The following is a 12,185-nucleotide window of genomic DNA, read 5'->3' as shown; positions in this document are numbered from 1 at the left end:
TTGTAGTTAATCTCACAGAGCTACAATTCCCAGCAACCATAACAAACGAGGAGTGTTTTTGTGTGTGGAAGATATGTGTCTTAAATCAATGGCTACTAGCCATGATGGCGATGCCCAGTGTCCAAAGTCAGAGTCTTCTGAATACCACTTGCTGGACCCTGCAGGAGGGGAGAATGGTCTTGCTTTCCAGTCCTGCTTCCCATAGGCATCTGTTTGGCCACTGTGAGAACAGGATATTGGCCTTGATGGGCCATTGGTCTGATGCAGCACGGCTGTTCTTTACGCATGGTGTGCATCAGCCTTAAAGAAGCAGATTACACACCTCACATCACAGCTACCATAGGAGCCAACGGTTCTAGGGGCCGAGGGGGTCTTTGCCCCCCCATAAAATATTTGAGGGGGCTGCCCCCTCAAATTGATTGTGTGGGGCGAGAGTATTTTATTCAAATTGGCACCCCTGACAGCAACACTTTCCCCAGTTTCGTAAGGGCAATTGAGGGCACCCACCTACCCACAGAGAATATTTCAGAATCATTTCCCTAGGCAAGGAGTTGACGCACCTTCTATTCAATCCCACTCTGAATTCAGCTGCTCCGACACGTGTGTGTGTGTGTGTGTGCGCGCGGGAGGGGGGTTGATTCTCCGCCCCCGCCCCCTGTTTCTTCTTCGCCTTCCCCCTAACCCCTCCTCTCTTGGGCCACGAACTCTTTCCCTCTACCAAGTTTGAATCGGGAACTGGGCGGGCAGGGAGCGAGCGAGAGAGCGACCTACCTTTTCCAGTTTCAGCCTTGGGGAAGGAGAGCGTCTCGCTCCGCGAATGAACGCAAGGCAAGAAAAGAGCGGGAGCAAATCTCTTCCAAGCGCGATCGCGAGCACGACAATTACAGAGTAACCCGATACGAGAGAGAGAGAGAGACTCCGGAGACAGAGCGTGTGCGTAAAAGCGCACGAGAGAAAGACTGCAGAAGGAGCCAAAGAACAAATAACGGACTTGGGCGCAACAGAAGCGGGATCTAGCAGAACGATCCTCTTCTGGAGAGGGCAGAGCGGAGGCAGGTGGGCTGGGATCCAGCGGATCTGGCTGGGTCTCTGCGCCGCCGCCGCCTCTCTCTCTCTCCCCCCCCTCCCCACGTGGCTGCTCCATTTTGCCCTAACTGCGCGAAGCCAGGAGGAGGGGGACCAAGGAGGAGGAGGAGGAGGCATCCACTGCGCTTGGGCCGCCGCGAAGGCGCCTTTGCGGGGGTGGGAAGAAGCCGGGAGCAGCTGCCGAGACTGTGGGGAGCCCGGCGGCGTGGCGCAAGGTAACGCGGGGAGCAAGGGAGAGTCCGCGCCGGGCGTTTCGTGCGTCCGCCCTCGGTTCCTGGGCTCGAACTTCCTTTGGCACCTCGTGGAGAGAGAGGGAGAGGAGCGGGCCGGGGCTTTGATGTGGGACGCGGTTTGGCGGAGCGAAGACGCGGCAAGGCTTGGCGACAGAGGAAGGGGGGCTGTTTTCGTGGGGAGGTGGGGGGGGTGTCTTTGCCTCTTCCCGGCAACAGATCCTCCAGGCTAGGGAAACTCCTCCTGCTGGGGAGCGACCCGCTTTGTGCTTTGCCCGCTATCCCATTATAAAAGGAGTAATAATGTTCATAATATGACCATATAAGCCCCAGAGAGAGAGAGAGAGAGAGAGAGCGACAGAGAACTTCGTAGGAAACTGGCTTTTGCGGAGTCAAACCATTGCTCTGCCCAGCTCAATATCCTGCAGGAGGGCTCTCCTGGGTTTAAAGCGGAAGCCTCCCCACCCCCTCCGACCCTACATGCAGATGCCGGGGATCGAACCCAGGAGCTTCTGCATGCGCAGCAAATGTCCGGCCGCTGACTTGCGGCCCTTTCCCCTTAATTTGCACGTGGGCGCCGTGGAACTGACGTGTATATGTGTACATGTGTGTGTGTGAGAGAGAAAGAGACCACTTGGATACAAAAGCACTTCTCCCAGTAAATCTCCATGGATCAAGCCCTCTACCATTCCACCCCCCTCCCGCAAAAAAGAGGAAACAGGAATGCCCAACCAGGGAGGGGTGAACTCCTCTCCCCCCCAAACAGTCAGCAACACCTCCCACTCCATCAGGGGGTTGTGTGTTTTTTCACATATGAGAGGAACCTTGCCAATGTAAGGTAAGCCAGAGGTCCCCATACATTCAAACCCCACTCAGCGTACATTTAATGCACTTTTCACCCAAAGAAACCTAGGAACTGTAGTTCTTCCCCCCCCCCCCAGAGCTGTGATTCCTAGCACCCTTTATGAAACTGCAGTTCCCAGGATTCTTTTTGGGCAGAGGTGCTTTAAATGTGTGTCAAAATGTGCTTTAGATATATGGTGTGGATGGACTTCATTTTCATAGGCATCCTTTTGGTTTTTCTTGCTGTTTTGTGCCCAGCCAAACAAACAAACAAAACCAGAAACTAGTCTGAGAGAAACTCACAGACGTTTTCTTCTCTCTCCCCCCCCCCACTTTCAAGCTCACCTTCGCAAAGAGTCTGTGGCTGCAGCCTGCTCCCTCCCCCTTCCTGACATGTTTCTCTTCGGATGGCTCGGGAGGAACCAGCAAGCTGGGATGCTCCACTTCTGAGCTCCTCTCTCTTCCTCCATCCTCTACAGGAGAGCAGAACCAGGTGCCGCTGGGGGAATAAGCCGAAGGCAAGGCGATCAGCCCACACACTTGAAGCAATGCGGTGGTGGACGAACGGTAGGTGGCTCTTTCAAGTTGATTCCCCTGTGGGCTGGGGTAGGTGGGTTGCGTTGCCGTTTGGGGGTGCAGCATCTCTGAAAGGGGTGTCGGGGGCATGCAAGATGTTTGGATGCGTTTGTTAGAAAGGGAACGTCTTGTACTCGCAGGGAGTGTTAAACTCTGCACATAATGTTCTTACAGGGGGCTCTTTCTTTAGATGGTAAGGTGTATTAATTACTCTGCTTACTTCAAAAGGTAGTAAGGCAACCCTACTGTGTTGGGGGGGTTTTTGGGAGGGGGGCTGCTTGGGGGGCAGCTTTTTATGCTGCCTGCAATGCCTAGCCTGATGGCACCGCTGCCTGAATTCACTCGCAGAAAGCTTCAAATCTCTCCTTGGACAGCCCCAAAATGACATTCCTAGAAGTGCTATAAGGTCGGGGGGGGGGTGACCCAAAGAGACCTGAAAATGGTTGATGTTCTTGTCTGAACGCAACAGTGAGCTAGGCATTTATGCTGGACTCAGTGCAGACTCTTGCTTTCTCAACTGCTGTGCCTCAGATTGGCCGGAGGGCTAAAGTCAGACAGTTGGGGCTCCCCCCCTCCGCTGTTTCTTTCTTTGATCTAGGGATCCTTGGGGCAGTTCAGGAGAGGGGGGTTCAGGAAGAGAAGGAACATCCGTTGTTTGAAGCCCAAAGCTTAAAGCTCTGGAAGGAAGACTGGGGGTGGAAGCATGTCCATAAATCTAGATTCTTGGCGCGGTGACAAAATCATAATAATAATAAAAAACAACCCTCCCGGGTTTTATAGGACTGGTGGGGCTGCAGAAGTGCCTGTAGCATTTCATTGGTTTTTTTAATCGAGGAGGCGGCTGTGTGCCTGAGCATGGCTATGTGCAGGGAGGGAGGGAGGGAGGGAGGGAGAGAAGCCCCTTGGCAGGTATCCATCCACTGTTGATAAAAAGAGATTTAAACGCAAGGAGACAGGCTTTCCAGCCCGAGAGAGAGAGGAGATGCAGTGGGGTGAGAGTTCAAGACAGTGTCAGGCAATATCCTAGTAAAACTAGCTGGACTCATGATTCCTCCTCTGGGGAAGGGCCATAGCTGAGTGGTAGAGTGTCTGCTTTGCATGCAGGAGGTCTCAGGTTCAGTTCCTGGGGCTGGGACTGTCTCTTATCTGAAACCCCAGAGAGCTGCTGCCAGTCACTGTAGAATAGATCATGCTGAGCTAGATAGACCAATGTCCGACCCCAGTTAGAAATTAGCCAGGCGCCAGGCGCGTTTTTCAACTGGCACAGGTCCAGTTGTGACCATCTGGAGATCTCTGGATGCCAGGATAGCAACCAGTGTAGCCAGTGATCAGGAACGATGGGAACTGTAGTCCCCTGGAGGGCGCCAGGTTGGGGAAGGATTATCTGAGCCACTGTTGTCAATTCTGACTGGCAGGAGTTCTCCAGATCCACTGGCAGAGAAGTCTTTCCCAGGCCTGTTATCTGATATCATTTTTTTAGTTGGAGATGCTGTGGATTGAGCCTAGGGCTTTGCAAAGCATGTCCTGTGCCAATGAGCTGACTCTCAAGTGAGCATAGAATTGCAGCCTTAATTACACAGGGTGGGATTCAGTTAGGTGTTACTCAAAGTAGACCCACTGAAATTGACGGACCTAACAGAGCTATGCCCATGAATTTCCATGGTTCTGCTATGAATTGCACTTCACTGAATTCCACACATACCGTAAAAGATCCATAGATGTCAAATATCCCCATTCACTTGGCACATTCTCACCTCGCTCCAATAATGTGACCTACTCTCTCCTGTTCTTTTACCATTGTTGGAAAAAAGTTATTAAGCACAAAAAACCCTCTCTCCTCCCTTTGTGCAACCTTTCCTGTATGTAGTAGAAGATGATTTTCAATAGCTAATGGGGGATCAACATTTACAGTGCAATTCTGTATAATTGAGTTCAATGGGGCTTACTCCCTGGTAAGAAGTCTCTTCCCACAGTTTTGTTTAAGGAAACTCTCCTCCCCCCCTGGGGATTTTAGGCTGTGATGCAAAAACCCCCACCTCATTTCAGAAGACTTTTTCTTTAGCAGTTGCTTAAGCAGAGCTCCCAAACTGTGCTTTAGATTCCTCTTATTAATGTGTGTGATGCAAAACATGGAGGAGCAGCGTGGAGGGAAATGGTTATAAAACCTCTTGAGAGATTATCTAGAACTCAAATTATGACTCAAGCCTTTCCCCACTGTTCATCGCACAGCAGAAATTATTATCGTTATGCTTCCATCAATGTAACATTCATTTGCAAATGTGAAAAGCAAAAAGCCACCTTAGCTCCATGCAGAGCACACATGTTGTATTGAAAGGTCCCAGGTTCAGTCCCTGCCATCTCCAGCTAAGGCTGAGAAAGGTCCCTGTCTCAGATTCCCTGGAGAGCAGCTGCCAGTCAGTGTAGAACATGCTGAGTGAGATGGACCAGCGATCTGACTTGATAGTTTTCTGCATTCGTATGATACTCTTCAAATACATTCGTAGTGTTCAGCTCTCACTTTAAGCAGTGCTGGTCCAAACTAAAAGTGGAGTTTCAAGAACATGTTGATGCCCCATCAAAGGACAATCTTTTTTTTTCAGGGGGAGGCAGAGGAATCCCAAAATGGAGTGGTGGGAAGGAATGTATGCATGCAACACAGCAAGGCAGTGGATGTTTCCCTCGTGGCATCCGTTCTATCAGACTGCAGAGCAGGGGGAGAGAAGGAAGGCAGGACTATTATTCCATTGGCTCTGCTGAGAGACCATCTACTGCCTTGGGCTCTTCCTCAGCCTAGTGGTAGCATCCATTCCATCAGGCTACAGAGCAGAGAGAAGCAGGGCTATTCCGTTGGCTCTGCAGAGAGACCATCTGCTGCTTTTGACTCTGCACCCAAAAAATGTCCCCTAGCAGCAGCGGTTCCATCAGGCTACCTAAATTGCTTCCTAGCTGTTACGAGAACGGTAACTTTCAGAACTTGTGCCTGCCTTTTGCCTTCTCCTTCTCCATCCCTGTTTCCTTTTGTGTTATGTCCTTTAGATTCTAAGCTTGAGGACGGGGGCTGTGTGACTTTGCAAGTCACCCTGGGAGTATTTTTGCCTGAAGAGTGGGATAAAAATGCTTGTTGTCAAGGGAGCCTGTCTGCCATCCTAAAGGGGACCTTCCTTTCCACTTAAACATACCTTCAAAGTAAGGGCAAAGGATTGGCATTGTTTGCTCTCATTGACATTGTCCTATAGCCAGACCTGATTGGCTCTGCGACACCGTGGTGCCATCGCGTTCACTGTGTGATCCCTAATTGGTTGGGATCACAGCAAAAAAGGAGAAAGCCTTTACAAATGGCACAGAAACAGCAGCATGGCATGAATCCCTAGTTGGAAGACTACTGCAATATTTCAGTAAAAATGAAATATGCCCCCTTGCGCCCATACTCTACTGTAACAAAGTAATGGCAGTAATCCTATACACTCGCCCTGTTCATTCCCTTTCCCTTTCAATGCTTTGCATAAGAACATAGGAAGCTGCCTTGTATGGAGCTGTCAGACCATTGAGTCATCTAATTCATTACCTTTGACATTGACTGGCAGCGACTTTCTCAAACGCCAAGTGGGCTTTCTACTCCCGTCCTACTTGGAAGTGCTGGACCTAGGGCTCTCCCGCTGAACTATGACTGCTTGGTCTCCCTCGTGGCATTTTCCAGATTGTAAGCTTCTTGGGGCAGGGATCTGACCACCTTTGAATAAGTCTCGAATTAGTTCTCTTCCTAAGACAGTCTGCATTAGCAGATGGCATTTCATCAGTCCGTGGTAATACCAAGCGCTTTGGTGGTTTGGCATGGCAGTTAAAGGGAAATGCTGGGGAACAAATTGGCAACTGTTTCACTCTGAGAAACTCAGGCGACACACATGTAAGACATTTGTTGAACTAGGGAGGCTGGGGAGTTCCATGGAGGAGAATTTAACATCATGCATTTTTTAAAAAAAAATAAATATGGATATGCCCAAGTGCAAAACATGTTGCTCTAGATTTCTGGCTTAATTATTAAGGATGGGAACCAGCTTCGCTTAAAGAATGCCAAAGTGCTGAGCAGAAATGCTTTGCAGGAGTTGGCCGCAGTATGCTAAATGGTCCCACGGGTATGAGTCAGGGTATATTTTTACTTTTTTGCTTTCTGTTATCCAGAGATTCCAATTACAATCATATCTTGGTTGTCAAATGCCCTGGAACCTGGATGTTTTGGCTCCCGATTGCTGCAAACCCGGAAGTGATTGTTCCGGTTTGCAAACGTTCTTTGGAACCCGAACATCTGATGGGGTTGGAGCTTCCTGCAGCCAATCAGAAGCTGCGCCTTGGTTTCCAAAAATTTTGGAAATTGAATGGACTTCCGGAACGGATTCCACTCGACTTCCACGGTACTACTTTATATATATGTTTTGTATCCAGATTTCTCGGGGGTCCCTTCCAATTCTAGAGTTCTATTATTTTCATGTCTCTCTCCTCCCCTCCTCTCACTGCATGTCGACCCCTCCCTCACCAACAGTCTTAGTGAAGCGTGATGTGGGTTTTCAGAACAGAGCTGTGGCTCCGTGGTTGAGCATCTACTTTGCACATGGAAGGTCCCAGGTTCAGTTCCCAGTATCTCCAAGTGGGGCTGGGAGAGTATCCTGCCTGAAACCCTGGAGAGCTGCTGACAGTCAGTGTAGGCCAGGCATAGGCAAACTTGGCCCTCCAGCTGTTTTGGGACTACAACTCCCATCATCCCTGGCTAACAGGACCAGGGGTCAGGGATGATGGGAATTGTAGTCTCAAAAACATCTGGAGGGCCAAGTTTGCCTATGCCTGGTGTAGGCAGTACCGAGCTGGTTGGACCAATGAGTCTGACCCTGTATCTGATGTGCCTAACATTTCTGATTTAGTATGTTTAAATGATGTTATTCTTCTGACTTTAAACCATCACCTTATCTACCACCCCACCTATTTACAGATTCACAGAATACATAGAACGTGTGTTTGCGTGGTGTATTTAAAATATTGCATCCAGCTACATTTTACTCAAGAGTAGACCCATTGAAATTAATGGACCTAAGTTAACCACACCCACTGATTTCAGCCAGTCTAGCACTGAAGGCAACCCTGTGCTTCCCGAAAAAGATAATTGCAACTCTGAAATGGGCTTTGCTTGTATCCATGTAGGGTGTTACAGGAATTAACATTCTGAAACAACGTATTACTCTGACCCACATCACTGTAGAGAAGGGAGGAAAGGAGCCAGTGTGGTGTAGTGGTTAAGAGCAGTAGTCTTGTAATCTGGGGAACCGGGTTCTCGTCTCCGCTCCTCCACATGCTGCTGCTGGGTGACCTTGGGCCAGTCACACTTCTGTGAAGTCTCTCAGCCCCACTCACCTCACAGAGTGTTTGTTGTGGGGAGGAAGGGAAAGGAGAATGTTAGCCGCTTTGAGAAAGGGAGTGAAAGGTGGGATATCAAATCCAAACTCTTCTTCTTCTTCTTCCTGCACCTTTAATACAGCAGTACCTTGGGTAACAGACACTTCAGGTTATGCGTTTTCAGGTTGTGCACCATGCCGAACCTGGAAGTACTGGAATAGGTTACTTCTGGGTTTCGGCACATGCGCAGACACGGTGCTGCAGGTTGCAAACGCTGCAAGTTGCAAACATGCCTCCCGCATGGATCACGTTCACAACCCGAGGTTCCACTGTAGTTGTGTAGGAAGAGGGGGTTTCTTCAGGCTGTCATGTGGCCCTCCCCTTTTTTATGTCTAGCTGCCCTGCCATTCAGTGCAGGGGAAAGGGCCATGGCTCAGTGGCAGAGCATCAGTTTTGCAGGCAGAAGGTCCCAGGTTCAGTCCCAGATTCAATCCCTGGCATCTTCAGGTAGGGATGGAAATCTCCCCCATCTAAAGCCCCAGAGAGCCACTGCCGGCTGCTGCTGCCGGTATGGAGGGAGATGAGCCCGTGGTCAGACTTTGGTGTGAGGTTGGATGAGGCTGAACAAACTGAAGCTTGATCCAGACAAGACAGAGGTGTTCCTGGTGAATCAAAAAGTCAGACAGGCTCCCCCTGAAAACTCAGGTTCACTGCTTGGGTGTGTTCCTGGATTCAACCCTGAGGATAGATGCCCAGGTGTTGGGGGGGGGGTCAGCTGTACCCTGTTCTGAAGATGTCTGATCTGGCCATAGCGATGCACAGCTTAGGTACACCCTGTTTGGATAACTGTCATGTATTCTGCATGGGACTGCCTTTAGGAAGTGCTGGGAAACTTCAGCGGGTCCAAGATGCTGCTGCCAGATTGCTGACCAGATCTGGTTATAGGGAGAACAGAAGCTCCTGTTACAACAGGTCCGCTTCAATTCAGTGTGCTGGCTATGACCTACAAAGCCCTCTATGGCTTGGGTCTAGGCTACCCAAAGAACTTTATCTCCCTGTATGAGCCTGCCTGGGCTTTGAGGACTTCTGGGGAGGCCTTTGTCTCAGTCTTGCCACCTTCACAGGCAGGTTGGTGAGGACACAAGACAGGGCCTTCTCAGTGGCTGCCCCCAGATTGGGAATTTGCTTCCATGGAAAGCTAGACAGGCCCCCTCTCTGCTTTGCTTTCACCAGCAGGCAAAGACTTTTTTTGTACAGACACTAACTGGCTGTCTTCTGAGGGTGGGTTCTGTACATGTTGTCTTTTGTGTGTGCTTCCAAACAGCGTCAAGTGTATCTAAGGCTGTTTTTAAATAGGGCTACTTTTTAAAAAAATATTTATATTGATTGTATGTTTTTAGCTGCATTTGTTTCAATTCATGCTGGGAGCCTCCTAAGATCCTGTAAGAGGGGAAAAGGTGGGATATAAATAACATAAAACATAACATAGGCAGCTTCCTATGTAAGTGTAGCCAGATTTCTGTACATGTAAGTTTTCTCTTACAAGGCAAAATAGCATCTTTGGTGAAATTACTTTAGTTGGGGAAACGCTGTGGGAAACAACAGCAGATCTCCCCTCTCTCAGCACCACTGCCCTGATCAAGATGGTGCTCCCCTCCTTGAGGCAGTTGTTTGCCATTTTTAAAGAGACGGGAGATCAGATCTTCACCATCTCCTCTCTTCCCGCCCCCTTTCGACCTTTTACATCATTGTCACCAAAACCCAAGGGATATGGGTTGCTGTAAGTAGCTGGACGTTTGTAAGGTTTGTGCTGTTACTCCCTTGTAGACTCTTTGCAGGAAGAGCTCTGAAAACATGGATGAGGAACCTGCGGCCCTACAAATATTGCTGAACTCCCATCACCGTGAGCAATGCGCCATGCTGGCTGGAGCTGATGGGCAGTTCAACAACATCTGGACGGCCACAGGTTAGCCATCCCTGCCTTAAAATGTCCTCCCCTGTCAAGTATGGTTAACAGCATAAGATTTGCAAGCTCAGAAGGACAAACATGGGGCTTTCCAACAGTCTGATTCTCTTATGCCATTGCTCCAACTACAGGCCCGTTCAGAACTGGCTGTGCTACGAGTTACCCTAGCTTAGCGGTTCTCAACCTGTGGGTCCCCAGATGTTGTTGGACTACAAATCCCATCATCCCTGAGCTCTGGCCTTGCTAGCTAGGGGTGATGGGAGTTGTAGTTCAACAACGTCTGGGGACCCACAGGTTGAGAAAGGCTGCCCTAGCTTGTTGCAAGGATCTGCCCCATCGGTTCTATGCGTGCTCTGACCTTAAGCTTATCAGAAGAGTTGAGCAATGCAGGTGCCCTGATTTCTGAAGATACTAAATGGCTGGAAAGTGTTCAGTGTGTTTCTGTAGTCTTTGGTAGGAACTGGATTGTGCCAAACATAAAGGCTCCAGGCGGCCAACTCATTTGGTGACCCTTCTGCTTTATGAGAGACTGCAGTTCCCTTTCCTAGCTAGAGAGCTGAGTTTAATTAGCAGTGTGGAAATGGGGGCGGGAGACAGTAGACTCCGTAATTAGCATTTGGCCATTGCACTGAATAGTTCAGCATGCCACTTCTGCCATACAGAAGACTGCACCAGACAAGCTCAAGAGCCCTCCTTTAGGAAAAGGAAAGGTTACTGCAATCCTTTATTATTATTATTTATTAAATTTGTATGCCGCCCTTCATCCGAAGATCACAGGGCAGTTTGCAACAGAAAAATGAGGACAGAATAATACATAACAAAGCAAAAAGAAAAAGAAAAACAGACCACTAACCCACCTCCCACAACTACACTTAAAAGGCCATGAAATGTTAACCAGCAAAACGCCTGGTTGAAGAGAAGCATTTTCACCTGGTGCCTAAAGATATGTAATGAAGGGCCAGTCGAGCCTCTCTGGGGAGGAGAGCATTCCACCAATGGGAAGCCACAGCAGAAAGGCTCATTCTAGTGTCGCCACCCTCTGGACCTCTTGTGAAGGAGGCACACGAAGAAGGGCCTCAGAAGATGATCGCAGGATCTGGGGAAGTTCGCACTGGGAGAGACAGTCCTTGAGGTATTGAGGTCCTGAGCCATTTAAGGCTTTATAGGTCAAAACCAGCACTTGGAAACTTAAGTGGAAGCAGTCAGGCCAGGATTGGTGTAATATGCTCAAACCATCTCGTCCCAGTGAGCAACCTGGCTGCTGAATCCTACAGCAGCTGAAGTTTTGAAACCATCTTCAGAGGCAGCCCTATGTATAATGGTTTGCAGTAATCTAACCTAGAGGTTACCAGATACTCATGGAACTGCGGGTTTGATTCTGCAATGGCTGTGCACACCTACTCTTCCGGAAACTGGTGCATGCAGCCAAAATCAGCAGGATTTAACCTCCACTCATCAACTGATGAGCAGGTATTAAATCCTGTTCCGTTTGGCTGTCTGTGCCTATTCCTCTGCTGGGAACAGGCGTGCCCAGCCAAAGCTCATAAGGGGCTGTCCTTTTGCAAACAGCCTTGCACTGCTCTTTTGGTGATTCAAAAAAGCAGTGTGGGATTGTTTGCAAAAGCTGTTTCAGAGAGCTCTGCACTGCTCTTAGGAGCCCCAACAGCCAGGGCTTCACAGTGCTGTCAAATCTGATGTCGCTATGATGTCAGGTGATTGACAGGAGAGAAGCCCCAACCACCTGTCAGATTTGGGCTTCCAGTGGTGGAGAGATAAGGATCAGGCCTTCTGGCCAGAAAAGGTTCCCCACCCTTGATATATAGTTTTGAACTAAGCATCTAGTTCTTCTTCTGCAGGCTTCTGGGATTAATGCACAGCAATGGTGCCAGGGCCATAAACTCTGACATTGCCAGTTATTTGAGTTCATTTCTGTGTGCACAATCTCTTAGCAGGCCTTCAGAATCAGTCTACGTGAAAGAGATAGATAGAAAATGGAACTGAGCCCAGGAATTCTCCCTGCTTTTACGGAAATGACACTCTTCGCTTCCATCTCTCCTGTGACTCTGAGCTGATTGCTGCTGTGTGCCAACTTGTGGCTTGGG

General features: G+C 49.3%; 1 protein-coding gene across 2 annotated transcripts in view; it reads left to right on the top strand.

The window, feature by feature from the left end:
* The first annotated feature begins 572 nt into the window (after nt 1-572).
* Nucleotides 573-12,185, top strand: part of TMEM200B (transmembrane protein 200B) — a 32,191-nt gene continuing 20,578 nt past the window's right edge. Inside the window, exons 1-2 of one of the 2 annotated variants that reach the window (XM_083512197.1) lie at nt 573-1,301; nt 2,500-2,726. The gene's annotated coding sequence lies outside the window, so the exon portion shown is untranslated. The remainder of the gene's footprint in view (nt 1,302-2,499; nt 2,727-12,185) is intronic. The other variant, XM_083512198.1, reaches the window with a different exon arrangement.

This window comes from Podarcis liolepis, assembly GCF_965112155.1.
Source record: "Podarcis liolepis genome assembly, chromosome: 7".
NCBI lineage: Eukaryota > Metazoa > Chordata > Lepidosauria > Squamata > Lacertidae > Podarcis > Podarcis liolepis.
Note: the sequence above shows the minus strand (reverse complement) of the source record. Positions and strands in the feature narration are given on the sequence as shown.